Genomic DNA, 21,064 nt, shown 5'->3' on the forward strand with positions numbered 1-21,064 from the left:
CTTACAGGATGGGACAGAAAGGGCAGATACCAGTGAAAGGTAGTTTGAAAAGAAAGTGAGATTACTATTTCAAATGACTAGCTATTCTTCCCCAAAGTTAACATGCATAGCACTTTATCACTTGTTAATTGCAAACTGAAGAATCACCTTGTCAAAAGACAGCCTATCTTTTCCATTCTGGCTCTAGATTTTCTTAATTGTTTTTTCCCCATTGGTATCAAGGAGAAGGCCATCTGTCTTGGCAGAAATAAATTAATGGCTGCCACTGAGCATATTACAATGCTTGGTTAAAATATGGCTACTCCATCTCTGTTCCTGGCAGCTTTGCCCACTTGTTCAATTAGGTCCCTTTCACACCCATAAAGATTCTCAAATGTCAAAAGTCATGGAATTATTTCATCCTTGAAAGACCTTCAAAGACAAGAGCAACCTATACACTTTATATGCTTTATTACAAATAGCCTGGGGGCCATGGTTTCACAGCCCAGGGGACCTGTTTCATAGAATTTTTTTTTTCCTGGTGACTTAGGCTTGTGTTCTTTTTAAAGGTCAAAAGGGAAAAAGTTCCATAAACTTCTCATTATATCTAGGAGATTCTTTCTTCTGACATATTCATTTTTTAAAATGTACACAACTTCTCATTTCTCTCTATTGCTGAGAGACATAAGGAGAGAGAAACAAGGAAAATTGATAAGTTCTCAGTAATTTAGATTATATTAATTCTGTTGAAATTTCTTTGATTTTTCCCTGCACGTAACTGATCATAAGGCAGGATCATTGAAATGGGAAAGTGACCTTGTATTTTATTTTTATTTTTATTTATTTATTTTTTTGAGATGGAGTCTCACTCTGTCGCATAGGCTGGAGTGCAGTGGCACGATCTTGGCTCACTGCAGCCTCACCTCCCAGGTTCAAGCAAGTCTCCTGACTCGGCGTCCCGAGTACCTGGGATTACAGGTGACCACCACAATGCCCAGCTAATTTTTGTATTTTTTTTTTTTAACAGAGATAGGGTTTCGCCATGTTGCCCAGGCTGGTCTCAAACTTCTGACCTCAAGTGGTGCCTGCCTCGACCTCCCAAAGTGCTAGGATTACAGGCATCAGCCACCATGCCTAGCCATGGCCTTGTATTTTAAAGAAAGCATGTATGTCATAGCACATTCTCTTGGAAAGAGAAAATAAATCTTTTCAGACTAAAACAGAAAATATTTGGTAGTTTTAGTCTTGATAACACCATATAACAGGAATCCTGCCTTAGCAAATCAGCTATGCCTGTCTTCTTATGTACCAAAAAAGAACCTGATACCTGATACTCATTGTATTATTTTTGCTGGAATGCTATGAGAAGAATTGATTAATGATGGTGCAATAGGATTTAATCTTTCAGAATGAAGGCTGCATTATAAGATGGGGGTGCATGATTCAGGTTCCTAGTATGTGAGTAAAGACCTTAGGCTCTGAATGCTTACTTACTATATTCTGTTACTAAGAATTAGAATACAATGACAGAATTATTTGTGTACATTTAGAACTGGTATGTTTTTATAGGAACTCTGCATCTTTGAACATTTGTTGGGAGCCTTAGAGAATAGCATGTTGCTATTACTCTATAGATAGAATTTCACTCCACTGCTTCATGGCATTAAAAACCAAATGTCTGTGATGGTAACTTGCTATATTTTTTCTTAACCGAATTATTAAATTCAAATATTTGATTTCAACGAACAAAAAATGCAATAAACCCATATAATTCAGCTTATCCTTCAATCATGCTCTTTAAATATTTCAAGAATCTATTACTTGCTAAGATTAAAATCTAGAATTTTTGAATGTTTGATTCAAATGTTTGTACTTGAAGGAATAAAATGTTTAGATACCTGAGTATAGCCCATATTATATAGTGTTTATTAACTTTGGGGGCAAAATTGTTTAAACATATGCATTCCATGCTACAGCATGAAATTCATCGTAAGAATGGTCCATTCTATCCAAGGAAGTTGATTATTGGTATAATGAGGATGTTTGTTTGCTAGGGCTGCCATAATAAAGTACCACAGATTGAGTGGCTTGAAGAACAGAAATTCATTTTCTTACAATTCTGAAAGCTAGAAGGTTGAGACCAACGTGTAGGCAGGATTGGCTTCTTTGGCAACCCCTCTCCTTAGCTGCAGATGACCACCTTCTTGCTGTGTGTTCACACGGTCATCTTTCTGTGCATTCACTTGTCTCTCTCTGGTAATGTCCTAATCTTTTCTTCTACAAGGATACCAGTCATATTGGATTAGGGCCCACCCTAACCACCCTATTTGAACATAATTACCTCTTTAAAGATCCCATCTCCAAATATAACCCCATTCTAAAGTACTGGGGGTAATGTATGAATTTTACCCCATAATAATGAGGGTAATTCTTTCTACGTCAGTCTGATTAGAACTCATCCCTATAGCACAGACATTTAGCAGAGCGTTAATGCAGCACACAAGTTTGGTACTTACTTCTTCTTTAAGCCTGCATCTCAAGTTGTCCTGAATTTGGAGCATAAAGGCCATGAGAAATCTCAAGCCAACGAGGACTCCAAGGCCAGGAAAGTTTAGAGGAAGTTCAAGAGTTCAGCTACACAATAGCAGCAGCTGGATTTAAACCCAGGTATGCTGAGTGTGGGTCCATATACTATGTGGAAAATTAAAATTGTCCTACTGGCATATTAATAATTTGGGTTCTTTATGATGATAAAATGAAGAAGAGTGGGGGATCAGAAAGCAAATTGAAAAGAGGCCTGAGTTCTAGCTATGGCCGCAGGAAGTCTGTTGATCTATGACCATGCCCCTAAAGGATCTGACAATGTTTATTGTTTGGTATTATAAAAATGTCACTTATGTCTCTCTAATAGACACCTAGTATCATGGGGGCAAAACAAGGTGACAGTATTTAATGAGTGCCCCTTCTTTTCCTGTGGCAGTGAGACCCAGTAGGGATGTACGTCTGCCAAACAGAAGCCTGCTCCCTGTCACTTTTGGAAATGAAATCAACTTTATCAGCCACCCATGTAGCAAAAAGAGAAACTCTTAACCTAAAGAGCATAACCCTTCATTTTACAAATGAGCTGTTTCAGACCCAGATAGGGAATGTATTCAAAATTTCCCATTTTCTTATGTGCGGAGCTGAATTGAGACTACCATCTTGTTTTATTTTACCGAATTTGGTTCTTCCTTTCATTTCACCTCATAATTCCAGTAATATATATGAAAATATTGTTTGTGTTTTTGCTTTTAAATGCAACTTCAATCTGTGGTTTCCTGCATCTTCCTCTACAATTCATCATCACCTAAAAACCAGGTGAAGGCATTAACTTTCTTTTGAAACATTTACCAAGACATTTGTGCCAAAGGGCAAAATCCTCATGAAGCTCGATCCTTGTGCTGAAATGTATTCACTTCAGCTGTTTGCACTTGGCCTGGTTAAAGGAAAGGAAAAGCATGGCCTTGTGAACCTGCAGACTGGGATTGATTCCCAACTTAGCCGCTTACTTGGTGTGCAATCACAAATTAAATTCCTATTCTGAGTTTGCTTCCTTATATGTAAGAGTAATAATAATAGTAATTACCTAGCCAGATAACCATAAAGAATAGAAAAAACATATGTCAGGAGTTTAACACCAGTCACACTCAAGACAGTTGGTAAATGGTACCTGTCTTTCCTCTGCTTTTCTGTTGGGGCTCTAAGAAATAATGGCTATTTTAGTGGACAGAAGGTGTGATTTTCCACCCTCTGTACTGATTGAAGGCCCACACCTCTTAATTCTTGGAACTTCAGATACTTGAGACTCTGTAAAATGAAAAACTTATGCTACCTAATTCTGACAGATACAGTAATCAGCAGTGTGTTCTGAAGAGCAAGATGCCTTGAAAAACAACAAATACTATATAAAGTGTCAAATAGGAAGCCTGACTAGCCATTCATTTTGTTTATAAAATTTATGTCCCAATTTTCACACTCTGATTAGCATATAAAATCAATTTTTGGAACTGAAATAGAAAATAAAATATCAGTTCTAATTACTTCATTTAGCAAAGCAATTCTTAAAGATGGCAATAATTTTCATAACAGGCAATTGATTATCATAGTAATGTGAGCAGTGAATAATTATTTGAACTCAGCTTTTAATGGATCTTTTAATGGCAACATAGAATATGCAAAAGTAAAGATATGTATGCACAATCAATATATCATCAGGCAAAAATTTTTATTTAACTTTTTTGTGGTTCTTTAGTCTATATATTTTTTATAGAACAAGTGGCAGATTTAAAATGAAGGGGATTTACAGTGCAGGTAAAGTACCTACAGGATTAAGGGGATTTGTGTAATTACTGACTTCTAGCTCTCTCTGTACGTGAATGATAATATCCAAAATTTTCGCTTGCAATTATCCAACTAAAGGAAAGCAAAAGGTACACCCAGCCCAGCTAAAGCACCCAATTAATAGTCAAATAAGAATTACTAGCAATCTAATAATTCAGATTTGGCTTATATTTCTGTTGTCAAGTGTAGCAATTTGCTTGTTTCAAGCCAATTTTTTTGCTTTGATTAAGAGTGAGAGGGGTAAGAAACTATAACGCAGTGATTATGGCTCAGAAAGTAGATTGCCTACATTTGTATCCCAATACCACTGAGACATTCCATGGATACCAGGAAGCGTTGGGCAGGTTACTTTACTGCTTCGTGTCTAGATTTGGGCACTTATAAAATGGGAATGACAACATTCTTGCATCATTGGGCCATGTGAAACCTAAGACATTTTATGCAAAACACTTAGCACAATGAATATCACACAATTAGTACTCAGCAAATGTGTGTCATTATTATAGAAGGTAGTGAATGACCTCAAGTAAATGGACCTGTGTTTGGCTTTCTATTCTTTTTGATTCACAGTAGAGACCCAGCTCAGCCACATGCTGTAAAGGAGCTGACCTGATCCTTCTTACCAAGATAAAAAAATCTAACATCAATCAGTTCTCTGTTTTCTGCACTGCAGCAGTGTGAGGGGCACCCTAATTCAGGAATTTTGCTAATTATTTTCTGGCAAGGCATCTGCTGCTCCACATGCTTCATTACTGCGATTCCACCTTTAAAACGGGCAGCAGCCTCCTTCAAGGGTGTAGTTATGACTGGAGAACAGCTTGATAACCGAGCCCAATCTACATGTACTCAATAAAAGGAAATTCTTTTTATATGCAAATATGGAGAAATGGTCAAAGGTAGTGCTGAGGGACAGAAGGAGCATGAATTTGGGAGCTGGACAGTCATGGTCTTGAATCTCCACTTTGCCACTGGCCAACTATGAAATGTCAGACAACATATTCAACTCTCGTGATCAATAGCTTTTAAAATCTGGGTGATAATATCTATTTGCTGGGAAGGTTCAGTTAAATAAGATTATGAACGTAAAAGTGTCCAAGCTAGCATCTGTCACATGGCATGCCCTCCATGACAGATACTTTACCACCACCGTGAGCACTTCCAATTCAGGTTTCAAAAGAAATGTCTAATACGACAGTGCCAGCTTTATATGTATTCATTCACATGATCCTCTTAAAAGCCCTATGAAACAGGAATCATTATTATCCCCATTTTACAGATGAGAAACCTGAGGCACAAAGTGACTGAGAGACTTGGTCAAGGTCAAACGGCCATTAAGTCGCAGAGCCATGATTTGAATCCAAGCAGGATGGCTCCAGTGTCCACACACATAACCATTGAAATAAAGTATCTCTCAACAGATTACTAATGGCCTTCTTCCTTTGCCTTTTCTTCTCATAGCAAATTGAGTCCCTCCTATAGCCCTTATCACAGCGCCTTCTACTAAATCTGTGTATGCACATAGGAGGTTGCAAAGTCCTCCCATGTGTCTTTGATTTTTTCCCCTTCTATATGGAGTGCTTCACAAACTTGGGTGTCATCCTTGCACAGGACCATCCGAATCTTCTCTGTAGCATTCCAGTTTGTGCTGCTGAAACAAGCACCTTCCTTGTGTGTTAATCACTTTCATTTCCACACAACACCCAGTGCAGTCCCTCACTGTGTAGGTGAGCAAAATCGACATGATATAAAAATGTTGGCAAAGGAGATTGGAGAAGTTTTCTCTTGCACGGTGTTCAGCAATGCAGTCTGATTGGCTCTAAGGACTTAGATTTGATTGTGGAAAATGTTGAAAGTAAGTAGGAAGATGCTAGATTGTCACCACTCTCAATTCTACTAGTAATTCAGTGGTGGCTGACAAGATGACAGAGTGTGGCTAATGTGGATAGTAGCTGTAGAAATGTAGGACCATTGAGTCTTTCGGTGTGACTTCACTTCCACACTCTATTTGTTGAGCTCGTCAAGGCCATGGCTTTTCCTCGTCACGGAAGAAAGCAGAGAGCATTAACATTCATTGCTAATGCATTAAAGGCCCCAACCCAGGCTTCAAACCCAGCCTCCAGTGACTCCGTAGCCTTTCCTCTTCCGATGTATTATACCCTCTGCTGACTAATGACCTATTCAGACTTCAGGCCCTGGGATTTATCTTAAAAAGAGGGAGAAAAGTACCTAAACATTATCATCCCCTGCTTTTTTGCCTGGAGCAACTCTGAAAAGAATTAACTTCCAGTCTCCTATGAAACTCTAGGAGCTGCTAGTCAGAGTAATAGAAAGTGCACTTCTGAACTAATTCTGGGAAGACAATTTGTGGAGGCTTTGTATTCATCCTGCCAGTGAACATCAAAGGAAAATTCAGAGCAAACAAGGGCACGTTTTAGATTCATAATTATTTCAAAAAAGAGCTGGCAAGGAGTCCCATTGCTGGGTAATCAAAGTTTCATTTTTTGAGACCAGAATTCTCCCTCCAAAGAGAACCTTTTGGAAAAGTGGTTTCAAGCAGTACACGTCTACGGTGATGGATTTGCCCATGAAGGGCTCAGTTCACAGCTCTGGTGTCTAACCCTGCATTGGGTATTGACATGTTGTCTCACTCTGAGCAAGTCATTTGACCCCCACCTTGGGTCACCCATCTGTGAGGTGAAGGAAAGCTTCCAGACCTCCCCTAGAAGCAGAGCAAATAGCAGGGTAAAAGAAACACTTATTATTATTTTTTTTTCTGGAATACTAGGAGCCCAAGGTGTAAGGGTGAATATAAATTTGTTTACTTTATCATTAATCTCAGAATCCTTAAAAATTTTCTTTTCAAATACAGTGGACATTTTTCCTAAAACATTCAAGTCTTAAGCACAAGCATGCCAATAATTATATATATTGACTGTATGATTATTGCCTCAGAATCATTATTCTAAAAACTCATTTTCTGTATAAACAGGTAGATAGAAAATGCACCACTGAGAAAACTGGTTGCATAATAAGCCCTGAAAATTTTGTGGGGTTTTTTTGGCCGAAATTATTATATGCTCTTAAGTATTGGTTTTTAATTCTAAAAATGAGGTATTGAACCTAATTCTGGTTATCTGGGTGCATTAGAGAGTTGGATTCTGGTTAACGGAGGCTTGCCATATTTATTTAGAATGGAATCTTTCATTTGGTGCATTGATGGTGTTTATAAGGCAGTTTTCTTTAGCTCAGTGAAGAAAAAGGTGCATTTAAAAATAACTCAAGGGGAAATGTTATACTGAGCCCATTTTGTCAAGGCACTTGACTCTGAAGCTTAGAAAAACAATTGAGATGTCCTCATTAGATGTAAAGCTCCAAGGTACTCTCTGAAGTCTCCCTGAGGGCACACTTTTTCTCATCACCCAGAATCTCCTTTCTTGACAGTTCAGAGATGGTGGTGTTAGGGGTCTATACACATGAGACACACATGTGAGCTAAACATAGCTGCCTGGAAGAGGAAGAATTGTAATTCCTGACACTTATGTAAATAGCATCCACTCCCATCAGCTGGAAACCCATCCAAGAAACAGCCTAACCTCCACCCCCGGGTCACTGTCCTCAAACCGAAGGACCAGGACGATAAAGGCAAGATGCTATCTTCGCAGTCATTATTTGTCACTTTGTGTGTGGCAGTGCGTTGTTCTCCCTCCAGAGAGAAGTCGCAGTTACTGGAAGTCATTCTTGTCTGGCAGCTTTCCACACCTTTAATGGGCACCTCAGGTGACATCAACCTATAGCCCAGCTGCTGTTGCTAAGGTTCAGCCACTTAAAACCGGTCCTGGGTTGGCTGTTTATGCACTTAAGTGGAAAAGCAGTATGCAAGTCATCCCTGAGATTTAGCGAGGACACAATAATTGCTTTCCTTTCAATGGCAGGTGACGCATTTGCCACCGTGGAGCAGAACACGTTGGTGTTCTCAGTCATAACGGGAACAACGGGAGAGGGACATGGGAGGAAATAGGAAATGTCAAAGAGCTCTGGGTTGAAAATTGCATTTTGCAGATGCCATTAAGCTCTGTTAGGAGAGAAGATGAAAATGCTAATTGACAGATTTAGTTATGTTTTATTGTCTTTCAGTTGCTGAGTAAGTCATCAGATCATGTTGTTTAATCATTAATGTTAAACTTTAGAAGAATCCATCAATTGTTTGCTGGTCATCTTTTACCCTCTCCATGAATCTATCTTAAACTATTAAAACCTGCCAACAAAAAAGGAGTATAAATATTTATATTTAGCCCAAGAACTGATAAATGTCTTAATCAGCACAGCACAAGAATATTAATTATAGCCTAAAAAATTCTGTATCAGTCAAGGACAATTAGGATATCTTTTATTCTTTTACCTAAAACTACACGTACACTCACATACACACATACATACTTTTTGGCACATATTTGCTCATTTTTTGATCTGTAAAATAAGAATAGTAATAGCACATGGTACAGTGGGAGTGTGTGCATGTATGTCTGTGTATGTATTAAATGAGTTAATATGTGCTTAGAACATAGTATATGCTTAATACTTTCTTCTTCTTTTTTTTAATACAGGGTTTCGCTCTGTAGTCCAGACTAGAGTACGGTGGCACAATCATAGCTCACTGCAAACTTAAATCCCGGGGCTGAAGCAATCCTTCCTCCTCAGCCTCCCAAGTAGGATGAGAGTACAGGTGCACACAACCACACCTGGCTAATTTTTTTTAATTTCAGTTTTTTGTACAGACAGGGTCTTGCTATGTTGCCCAGGCTGATCTTGAACTCCTGGCTTCAAGTGATCCTCCTGATTCAACCTCCCAAAGCCTTGGGTGATAGGCATGAGCCACTGTGCCTGGCCCTCAATATTTTTTAGCTGCTACTAATACCATATGATGCAGAAAGTTACATATCAAATAAAGTTATAATTAAGAGTTTTGCAAACTATTTTTTCTTTTTGTTAATAGATATTATATGCTTGCTACAACATGTATTTTTAAAAGGCAACACAAAACATGTCCCTTTTTTAAATAAAAAAATTATTGATACATTTAATAAGAAAAAAAAAAACCACAATGTAAGCCAGGCATGGTGTGTCATGTCTGTAAACCCAGCAATTTGGGAGGCTGAGGCAGGTAGATCACTTGAGTCCAGGGGATTGAGACCAGCCTGTGGCATAGGGTGAAACCCCATCTCCACAAAAAAAATATGAAAAAAAAATTAGCTGGGTGTGGTTGTGCATGCCTGTAAACCCAGCTATTCAGGAGGCTGAGCTGGAAGGATCACTTGAGCCTGGGATGTAGAGGTTACAGTGAGCCATGATTGCACCACTGCTCTCCAGCCTTGGTGACAGAGTGAGACCCTGTCTCAGAAAAAAAAAAAAAAAGTCTTGCTTTCTTGGCCACATTCCCTCCAAAATCTTCAAAATAATGCTCAGTATTATACTCTTTATCTTTCATAGCATCTTAGCCACTGGCCCCTCCGGTAAAAGGTTACTGTTCAGGGGTATATCTGGAGAGCCTTTAAAAAACTCAGATTCCTTACAAACCAGAAGAATCTCTCAGAATCCCTATTTTAAAAGATTCCACGGGTGATTTAATGAAGTTGAACAGAAGAGAGGTCTTGGGCAACCACTCCTCTTTCTCACCTTTGGGGTACAGTGTGTGCCTTCTTTAAATTCTGTGTGCATTTTTTAAATTCTGGAGAGTTCAGGAGTTACAAAAGGTACATAATCTGTCTTAGCATTGGATGTGATAAGTAAATTAATATACTTATTATTTCAATGTGTCATGATACAGATGTTCTCCCTTGTGTGTAACCTTAATTTTGTCAATTCCAGCAGGCTTATATAGTCTGCTCATTTGCTAAGCCCATCCTCCCTTTCTGTTTCTTTCCAAACACCTTGCCCATCTTTCAATACCCCCCACTTCTGTCAGATTTATTCTCCTTTTCTCTTCCATAACACTTGGCTATTCTTTATGAAGACCAATGGTGTCCTTGGTAGGTAGATTCTACCTGGCGCTCCCCTGTGTACATCTCTATATCATTTCTTTTTTGCTAGGCCAACTAGAAACCTGTGAGGTATTTAAGGCATGCTTGGTACTCCCTCTTCTTTTAGGTACTTTCCCCAGCCCCACCTCCCTTGCTTCCTGTCCACATGGCTGTACCCTGGTTGTCCCTTTCCCCCTCCACAGGCCTGTCGACTATGAGGTGGGAATAGCTAATAAGGTGAAAAAGGAAAGCAGACCCAGATCTGGATGGCTGCTGTCAACAAAGGCTCCATCTCAGAATTGCCCAAGTGTACCACTCTCATGCCTCTTCAGCGACTTGGTGGAAAATCCAATTCCTCTTTCTGAAAGCTTAATAGAGAAGTATTAATGGCAAGCTATGTGGGTAAAGGAAACAGTTAAAGGAAACTCTAAACGCCTCCTTACAACGAATTCCTTTTTATTGTCTTTCTTTTTCTTGATAATAAAAGGCTCCTAGTAACTACAGGGTATTTCCACATAAAGAGTATTTTTTGTCCTAAGATTATGGACACCCTAGGGCAAGCAAATTCTAATATTATGATTGCCGCAAGTTTTTCTTTCCATGAAAGTTCCCAGCATTTAATGACATTTCAGAACTGCTCATCTGAGGCTGAAATGCAAGTGTATTTTAAATTAAACATGAGGCACTGCAGCTAGTCTACCCTTTGAATAATATTTATATATATTTTTCATTATATATATTTTTCATCAGTAACCTCACTGAATAGGTTAGGTGCTTTCACTCCTTGTTACCAACACATCATAATCGAGTTCACAGTGTCTGATTTTTCCCATGCTCCAATTATGTGTTCATTATCGAGTCCTCTTACATATTTAACACTTGGGCTCTCAAAGGATGTCAAGGACTGCCCAGGCAGTGGAGACTCCAGGAGCTCTACCTGGTGGCACCACAAGTCAGAAATTGTTAGTTGCTTCCAGCCTACTTCTCCTTCTGCCTCTGTAGTTGAGTCTCCGGCTTTCCCCCGTAAAATGTATTAAGTTTTAAATCTCTTGATTCTCATAAGAGCTCAGTTGCTCTGTTTAAAACAAAATAGATAAAAATCCCAGTCTATGTCAACTTTCTGTATATTCTGCTTCCTCTGTTGCTCCAAGCCTCAACTCTCTATTCTCCATCTGAAAATGCATAGAGAGCAGATACGCAGCAAATTTGGGGGACTGAGAACAGGATTTGCAATTTGCAGCACCTCCTATAAATCAACACGAAAAGGTTACCATAGTCTGCTGCCAGCAGGAGTCAGCATGCTGGGATGAAAAGAATACAGCTCTGGAGGCAGAGGGACATTGTTTCAAATCTTGGTTCTACCAGTCAGGTAACTTGGGGCCAAATGTTGGTAGAGAGACAGCAGGGTGATGATCATTAGGCTCTGAAGACGTGGCGAGTATTTGGTCTAGATCAACCTGGGCACGACTTGGGGCTCAATAGTCTTTGCGGTGGGGGCTATCCTGGGCATTGTAGGATGCTTAGCAGCATCCCTGGTTCTTACCCACTAACAGCCAGTACCAGCCGCCCTCTCCCAGGTATGACAAACAACAGTGTCTCCTGGCATACGAAGTCATCCCCCACTGAGAAGCACTGGTCTACACATCCACTTTTAGTCTTCACAGGAGGAGCCCTGCAGGTATTAATGTCGCTGCTGTCTTATAAAAAATCCAAGGCTAAGGAAGGAAAAATATTGAAGCAATTAACAAAGGTCCTAAGAATTTTAGGCAACTATATTATTTACCAGTTTTTCAAAGATATGGAAAACCTTAACAAATACTGTTTTCCTACATCCTAGATGGAGACGGTTATCATTTTTATTCCTTTCTTCCATTACTGACACTGTTCTTGCATTTTGTCAGTCCTCAAGAAAACCTATGTACTCAGACCGACCAGTTTATTAAGGCTACAACCTGCAGAACACCCAGGGCCAGGAATCTGCATTTTGTCTTCAAAACACTAACATTAAACAGCATTGCCACTGGGATGTGACTATTAACATATCTTTGCCTAGAATTAGGATTTGAATCCTTCCAGGTTCCTTTCTTACCTAACTGCATAGAAAGAAGGTTAAAAACAATTCCAGATGCTGAAGACACAGCATTTGGTAGCAAGTCTTTGGAGGAACAAAAGGGAAAAAGAAACAGCCCTAGTGGGAGCAGTATTGTGCTTCCATCTGTTAAGCAACAAATTCAGGCAGGAGAAGAGCAGGCAGCTGAGAGCTTGGCCTGGAACTCTAAATCAGATTCCCAGTGTTTCCTCTCTTTGCCCATCCAGAAGAACCACCTGGGCTGGCTGTAAATACCAAAGTCCCTTTTCTGAAGATTCCGATTTAAAGGGTTTGAAGTTATGCCCAGAAACAGGTATTTTGAAGAAGCTCCCCAACAGAACTTATGATCAGTAGGGTTAGGAAACACTGAGGTCGACATTCCTGCTACTCAGAATGTGGCTCCCAGGCTGGCAGCAGCAGCAGCAGTTGCGAGTGTGTTAGAAGCTGATTCTTGACCAGATTCTGATTCAGTTGGTCTGAAGTGGAATCTGAGATGCTGCATTTCCAGCAAGCACCCAGGAAATGCTGCTGTTTCTGGTAAATGCACTCTACTGTGAGCAGCCAGGGTGCTGTTGAATTTAGGCAGGAGAGGTATTAAAGATGAGTCATCATTAAATCCTGTTCTGCGAGTGATGTCAAAGCTGTAACAGGTTATTAGAGATGGGGTAGAGGTCAGTGGAGATGGGAGCTAAGGAATGATAGGAGTCTTTATATTAATAACCATAATGTCCAGAATTCCAGGTTTCTGCAAAGCATTTCTTTATTATTATTATTATTATTATTATTATTATACTTTAAGTTTTAGGGTACATGTGCACAATGTGCAGGTTTGTTACATATGTATCCATGTGCCATGTTGGTGTGCTGCACCCATTAACTCGTCATTTAGCATTAGGTATATCTCCTAATGCTGTCCCTCCCCGCTCCCCCAACCCCGCAACAGTCCCCGGAGTGTGATGTTCCCCTTCCTGTGTCCATGTGTTCTCATTGTTCAATTCCCACCTATGAATGAGAACATGCGGTGTTTGGTTTTTTGTCCTTGTGATAGTTTACTGAGAATGATGGTTTCCAGTTTCATCCATGTCCCTACAAAGGACATGAACTCATCATTTTTTATGGCTGCAAAGCATTTCAAATGAAGAGCTGGAAAATGTCTCTGAGGGAATGGAGGACTGTTCTCTGCTGCTACAGGACTCTTGCTGTGGCTGTCCCCAGTTTACCAGCTCTGTGACCAGCTTTGTTGTCTTTCTTTTTCTCTTTTTTTTTTTTGTTGTTGTTGTTGAGACTGAGTCTTGCTCTGTCACCAGGCTGGAGTGCAGCAGTGGCGTGAACTCGGCTCACTGCAACTTCCAACTCCCTGGTTCATGTGATTCTCCTGCCTCAGCCTCCCAAGTAGCTGGGATTACAGGCATGTGCCACCATGCCCAGCTAATTTTTGTATTTTTAATAGAGACGGGGTTTCACCATGTTGGCCAGGATGGCCTCAATCTCCTGACCTTGTGATCTGCCTGCCTCGGCCTCCCAAAGTGCTGAGATTACAGGCGTGAGCCACTGTGCCCGGCCTTATTGTTTTTCAATCAAGGATATCCTGAGGGGTTGCTGTTCCTCTGCCAGAAATGCTGAGCAATTCATCCCTAAAGTGGCCCACCGTCCAGAACAAATTAAAGAAGAGACCTGCATGATTCTAGTTACGTATTAACAACAAGTGCTGAAAGACAGCATCATTATTGGCCCTCTAGTGACAGCCATTTGGGTAGTTTCAGCTTTACCAACTCCAGCACACACCACCAACAACTTCTTTTTGATGACATCAGGCAAAAACAAACATTGCAAGCATTTTTAAGAGGGGGGGTCATATCCAAACACAATGTATGATGGGTCCAGGTGTCAGTGAGTACTCAAATGCTGAAGTTGGGAGGCCAAGGCTAGCAGAGATGCCATTCTCATGTTAGTCTCATTGGTTCTGATTAGGTCCAGTGCCCATCATTGAACGAATTGACATTTCCAGGCAAATGTGATGTGTTAACTAGCTTTCATTCAGGTCACAAACTCTACCCTCGGAGCAGATAGAGTGCACAGAGCTGGGGGGGAGTGATCCCCACAAGGAAGGGGGCTTGATGTACTCCAAAATAACAAATGTCCAGTGCATGCACCCAACAATAACTTTGAGCAATTCAGCACCCCTAAAACCAGTATATGGTTGGCTGTAGAAACTATAGAGATGCAAGAGCTTAGGGAAGGCTAGGGTTGAAGTAATTAAAATGAGTTGCAGTACATGGAAATCCCTCAGGAAACATCTCAAAGTCCCTGTACTAAAAAGGAATGCCGATTTCTGTTAGAAGAGTACCTTATTCTCAGGTTTATGTAGGCACTCAGGGGAATATATAAATGCTATCTGCATAAGCTGGAGTCATCTAGTTTCCTTCTTCCTTTATGTTTGGATTCAACCTTCCCCAAAGGCCAGAGTATACGCTTTGGAGACACAAAATCCTGTTCAAATTTCTCTGGCTCTCTCCCTGTGTACAGTTCGGAAAGTGGCTTAACATGGTAAAGCTATGGTTCTGCATTCCAGTGACTTCCTCCCTCCCAGGTAGGTTGAATACGGCAGTGATGGAAGGAGACATAGTCCATTTATTTTCACAGTTATATCCAACAGCTCCTAGCACTACACATAACAGGTGCTCAGAAGAATTCGAGTGAATAATCAAATGAATACATTTTAAAAGTACTTGGCAGGCTGGGCGTGGTGGCTCTTGCCTGCAGTCCCAGCACTTTGGGAGGTCAAGGCATGTGGATCACCTGAGGTCAGGAGTTCGAGACCAGCTTGGTCAACACGGTGAAACTCTGTCTCTACTAAAAATACAGAAATTATCTGGGTGCCTGTAATCCCAGGTACTTGGGAGGCTGAGGCAGAAGAATCACTTGAACCCAGGAGGTGAATGTTGCAGTGAGCCGAGAATGTGCCACTGCACTCCAGCCTGGGTGACAAAGCCAGGCTCCATCTCAAAAAAGAAAAGAAAAAAAAAAGTACTTGGAATACAGTATGTGCTTTAGAATGTATATATATTTTCTTAGTTACAACTGGTGCTCATGTGCGACTCTGCAACAAACTTTTATTTGGCTGAAATCAGGCCTTCTTTGTGACATCTAAGTGAAAACTTTAGAGGAAATTCTGGGAATTCCTCTCTGTTCTTCAGCAACTTGCCTGGGTTTCAGAACCACATCTCCCAGCCTCACAACTGCAGAGGCCACAGAGAGGCTGAGGTTTCCCAAAGTCTTTCTGGCTATTCTGCCTGACTCAGCAGCCAGCTATGAAACTGACTTTCCTACCTCTGAGAAAAAAAAAAATTATTTAAAATATTTTTTATATAATTCCAAGTAAATATTTTTAAAATGTTTTCTCAGTGAGTCAGTTTTGCTTTCACAAAATAAGCCTCAGAGAAACCTAAATGGCACTCAGGCCCCCTGCCCTCTCAAAGTGGGATGTTTATGATCCCCTTGAGCCATCCCCAGAGGTAGAATGCGTCTGTTTGCACAGCAGGCCTGGTTTGCGCCTCATCCAGTTCTGGCTTGTGCCAGGATAGGTAAGGTAAATTTCATGCAGTCTAGCCTTCTTTAAGTTTTCATCTCAGACTTTGGTTGTAGTTTGGAAACCTCCCCGAGCCAAAGGTCGTATGTGAAGCCAGGTATATTTAGAAGCTGAACCTGGAAATGTGTATTTCTGTCTGGAGCTCAGAGTCTAACTCACATAGCTAGGACAACTTTGTGCCATCCCACGAGTTCTGGGGAATTTCTTGGGACATAACACCAAATTGCTGATGCCAGGCCCTGGGTGAGACAAATGGTTCTTATACTGAGAAACTTAGATCAGCCAAAGGCTCAGGTCTTGTAGGAAAACATTAGGAATTGCTTGATTTGTAACAGGTGTCCACAGAGCCTCAGCCTTTACAAATGTGATTTGGCTGGGGCAGTGTTAAGTTCAATTTACCTCTCTGTCAGATTCCCCAGACAATCCCACTGGTTCTGTCCATTTCTTTGGCTGCCAGTAGTGCCCCGATCTCCTGCTCCAACTGTATGCCAAGGACATAGGTGGCACAGAAGAAAGATGTGCCTTGAGATGCAGTTGGCACTAATGAGAGCTGGAACACACTGAAGGGTAGGGATTTTGTATTTAATCCATTAACTTAGGAACCAGTTGTATACTTTGCATATAATCATTCTCTCTTCTTAACCCAGCCTATCCCTGCCTCAGTATTACCTTGACCCAAGCCTTGCTAACTTCATCAGCTTCTCCAACAAAGGATGAGGAGGAAAACCCTGAGATGCTGAAATAGGATAGATGATAGCAGCTGGAATAAAAATGTGAGAGGCAAAAGTGCAATATGATATGTAAATTGTTTCCATGATCCATAGAACTAATGTTTGCTGAGATCTCTTTGTGTCAGACACTGTTAATAATTTTTGCACGCATTTCCTGATTTAATTGATTTTTTCCTGATTTTACATGATCACAAAATGGAGTTAAAGAAAATTGCCAAATATCCATAAATTACATAAATTAAATAATTGAGATATTTTCCCTACTTTTAGCCAAACCGGGAACTATTTGAAAACACACTTGTTCACAAACCAACAAGTGTCCATTTGTTGAATGAATAGATGGAAGGAGAAATGAGGGAACTCTTACTTGCAGCTGGTCTAGAAGTTAAGGAATATTGTCTGTCTTTCCATACTCAAAATCCTAGAGGCCCTAAAGACCAGTCCAGTGGTTCTCAAAGTGGTCCCTGGACAAGCAGCATCAACATCTCCCTCACCTGATAATTTGTTAGAAATGCAAATGTTCAGGTCTCACCCCAGATGTGCTGAATCAGAAATTCTTAGGGGTGGGGCCCTGCGGTCTTTTAGCAAGCTCTCCAGGTGGTACTAGTGCTGGCTGAGGTTTGCTAACCACTGATCTGGCCCCATCTGTTCATTTTATAAATAAGGAAATAGACCCAAAGTAGTCAAGGTCCACATAGCTTCTATGTGTCCTAGGGTGTCATCCCCCCGATAGATTCTCAAATGCAGTTGTTAGAAGAATATTCTGGATGGGTGGTGAAAATTACTAGAAAGATAATTTCTCAACTTTTAATGATTTAGTGTAATATTTTGTTTTCAACTACCCACTCAGATATTGTTACTTGAACTCTGTGAGCCCAGGTTTCTCATCAGTAATACGGAGACAGACACACTGTTTTACTGGTATGTTGTAACAGATAATTAAGCAAACTTTGTAATGGAGTGTTGAAAATAAAGTACCATGTAAAATGTAGTTTATCAATTATCTTTCCACAAGCTCACTCTCTAAGCTTTGATTTTTACCTGCCTCTGATCTCAATCACAGATGATACCTTTTTGCTGTAAAATGTATCACTTACTGCATAGAACTTTCTTGCATCTATGCTTTGTCTCATTCTCCTAGGCTAATGGTGATGTTTTTAGCAAAGTACTATTTGCATAGTGGGTACAAAAATATGTGACTTAAGTATTAGTGTTTTTACAGATTGGAAAGACTATGCCTATTAATAAAATCTATTAGCCTTTCGGCTAAATAAACCTTTATAAGATGGGCTTTACAAAAGTAACAAATGAGGGAATGACACTCACTTTACAGAATGACTTATGAGACAAAGTACGAAATGTATAAAAACTAGAAACATGCAAATTTTTATAGGAATATAATTTTTGATGTGGGCCAAGTTGCATGAATATTAAGTTTTACCTAATTGATATTGAGCTAAGACAAGGCATGGTTGAGAAGGCAGTACTAGCAAATGAAGTGAATTAAATTGATATTGTTTTGGAATTAAGAGTTCATCTGGCTATCTTGTTTGTGTTTTGTCTTGTTTTTTAGCTTAAGTGGGGTAATGAGGAAAAGGGTTAAATGCATTGTATGTGGTTAGGGAATATTGAGTTATTGAGCTTGGACTTTAGCAAGAACAAAGTGATTGAGCTATTTATTGAAACCAATGGAGTCAGGTACTTTTAACAGCCAGCCTCAACAGAAAACTGGACCTCTCTGTGGGCAGCCAGGCATTCATTTCCCCCTTTTCTCTTCTTTTATAAGACATTTCTACCATGTCTGTCTTTTCAGTCTGAGGGATAGATGTAGTCTTCAAATGTATGGCTTTGGGTTCCTTTTTTTCCTAAAATCATGCTACTAAAACCTAGTTTTGTCATTGTAAGCTTAATATGACAAAGTGCTTGACAACTCTGGATTCTATAGCAACAGTATTTTGTGGTCCTCTGGGTAAAGAGGACATGAATGTTCAGGTGCAGCCTTCACTTTTAATAGTAGCTTGCAAGGTATTTTTAGGTAATAAACCTGGGACCTCCACAATGAGCCGGTGTGGAGTAGGTATAAAGCAAGAATATAACTGAGCCTAACCCAGGTAAAGTGCTAGTCCCACTGAAGGGGACTGAGTCTAATCACAGATTGGGTGGGGGTGGCTGTGATGCAAACTGGTATCTTTGAGGCTCCGATCTGGGGAGGTAACAGAAGGAACCCTCTGTCAGTCCTCAGGCAGTTGGAAACCCCTTTATTCCTGAGCAGTCCACCTGGGATAAGGCAAGACATGGGTCAGCGATCAGGCTCACTGGATGGAGCCTCCACTTCTTTAGTGGATAGCAGATGAGCATACATGACTCCTGGGGTTAGGGCTAGTCCATAGCACTGGAGGTTAGGGCTGAGCCTACTCCCAGTGAGGAATTTGAAGCATAGTTAGGAAAACTGACACCCACAGGAATGGGCAAACAGCCTAGGAGTCATGGGGAAATGGGCGATGGTGGTAGAGTGACCAACTCACCTGGTTTGCCCAGGACTTCTCCAGTGTCATCACAGAAAGTTTCATGCTATGGAAAATGTCTCAGTCCTGGCCACTTCTGGCTACAAGTGGCCAGAAGGCATAAAAGGCCTAATTCTTTTTTTTGTTTTTTGTTTTTTTTGAGATGGCGTCTCGCTCTGTCCCCCAGGCTGGAGTGCAGTGGTGCAATCTCGGCTCACTGCAAGCTCCACCTCCTGGGTTCACATCATTCCCCTGCCTCAGTCTCCCGAGTAACTGGGACTACGGGCGCCTACCACCACACCCGGCTAATTTTTTGTATTTTTAGTAGAGACGGGGTTTCACTGTGTTAGCCAGGATGGTCTCGGTCTCCTGACCTCGTGATCCGCCCACCTCGGCCTCCCAAAGTGCTGGGATTACAGGCGTGACCGCCGCACCCGACCAAGGGCCTAATTCTTACATAGCCTGGCAAATATAGCAGACATGGGACTTTGACAGCGAGAGGAGGTCTAGAGAGCCCCGTGACAAGTGGGAACATTTACAGAGTGAGGCAGGAAGAGCCAACATGCTGGAAGTCCAAATTATCTCCAAATTGTCAGTCTGGGGCAGGAAGGGACTGAGCAGTAATTAGACTTCAGAGATATTCCAAAATAGAAGTTTGGCTTTGTTAGTCTGATAAATATTAAATGATAGCACTGAGTCCTTCCAAAATAATTAAAGGGTAAAAGAGTATCTGGCTAATGACAGCTGAGACAGCCTAGTCCAAAAAGCACAATGCTCCATTGCTTCTACTTCTTGTGATTTTTGCATCCATACACCTGCTGTCCAGGGTCAGCGAGCCCGCCCATCCCTTGTTGCAGTTGGTTTCGTTTGACCGGAATGAACAACAATCCTAAAGGCTGGAATTAGATTCACCTGCAGTTTACCCTCAATTTGCAGTCTTTCAGTCATAAAAATGAGGGTTCTTTTCATGTTAACTAGCCTTATTCTTGAGTGTGATTCGTTATTATAGCAAATTTAATTTTGCATGAAAAGCATGATAACTAATTATATAGCATTTGCATACTCAGAACAAATTCCCAAAAATATTTGCATAAATTTCCTGATGTTCCGTTTGACTCTTTAACAACCTCATCATAGTAAATTGCCTTCCTAATTTGATTTAACACATCTGCCTTGTCTAAGAGCGACTGATTTTCATGAAAAATAAAGAGTAGAATAGTTAAATTACTATCCACCGGTAAGTGAACTGTCTGCATTGCTATCCCAAATATATATATTTTAAAAAGGAATTTCTGTCTCAGGTGACTGTCCCAATACAAAATCTTACATGAGTCCAGGTGTCTCTTCAAATCCCAAATAGTGCATAGTCCACTCATTGAATGGTTTTAGCTGCATAAGGCTTTGAGAGGAGACACTTGAAAAAAAAAAAAAGTAACATCCCTGGTGCACCTGCATCATATTTATCATGGGTACTTCTCTCGTGCTGAAAAACAGCACCTACATCATTAAGTATAAACATAGGCTTCACAGCAGGGCAGCTATTGCTGGTTTTGCATTATTTTAATTAAACTTCAGTGTTTCACCTGATGCAAGGTCTGATTTCCCAGCCCTCTACCCTCAAAAATGAGATATTTTGAAAAGAAACCTTGAATTGTTCATCAGTGCTGATAGTAATTCAAATTCACTATAGCGTCAAATGATTTATGTTGAAAATGCAGGGGGTGGAAGGGGGTGGGGGGAGGGGTGGCTCACACACCTCGAATGAATGATTGTAA

At 40.5% G+C, this 21,064-nt stretch overlaps 1 protein-coding gene and 1 non-coding gene across 2 annotated transcripts in view; one reads left to right on the forward strand and one right to left on the reverse strand.

Moving 5' to 3' along the window:
• Positions 1–21,064, forward strand: part of NCKAP5 (NCK associated protein 5) — a 990,316-nt gene that overhangs the window by 331,754 nt on the left and 637,498 nt on the right. The gene's annotated exons all lie outside the window — the stretch shown is intronic.
• Positions 5,923–6,025, reverse strand: LOC115832004. The gene has a single exon (XR_004027481.1). It is a non-coding gene; the product is annotated as a U6 spliceosomal RNA (small nuclear RNA).

Source organism: Nomascus leucogenys, chromosome 20 (genome assembly GCF_006542625.1).
Source record: "Nomascus leucogenys isolate Asia chromosome 20, Asia_NLE_v1, whole genome shotgun sequence".
NCBI classification, from domain to species: domain Eukaryota; kingdom Metazoa; phylum Chordata; class Mammalia; order Primates; family Hylobatidae; genus Nomascus; species Nomascus leucogenys.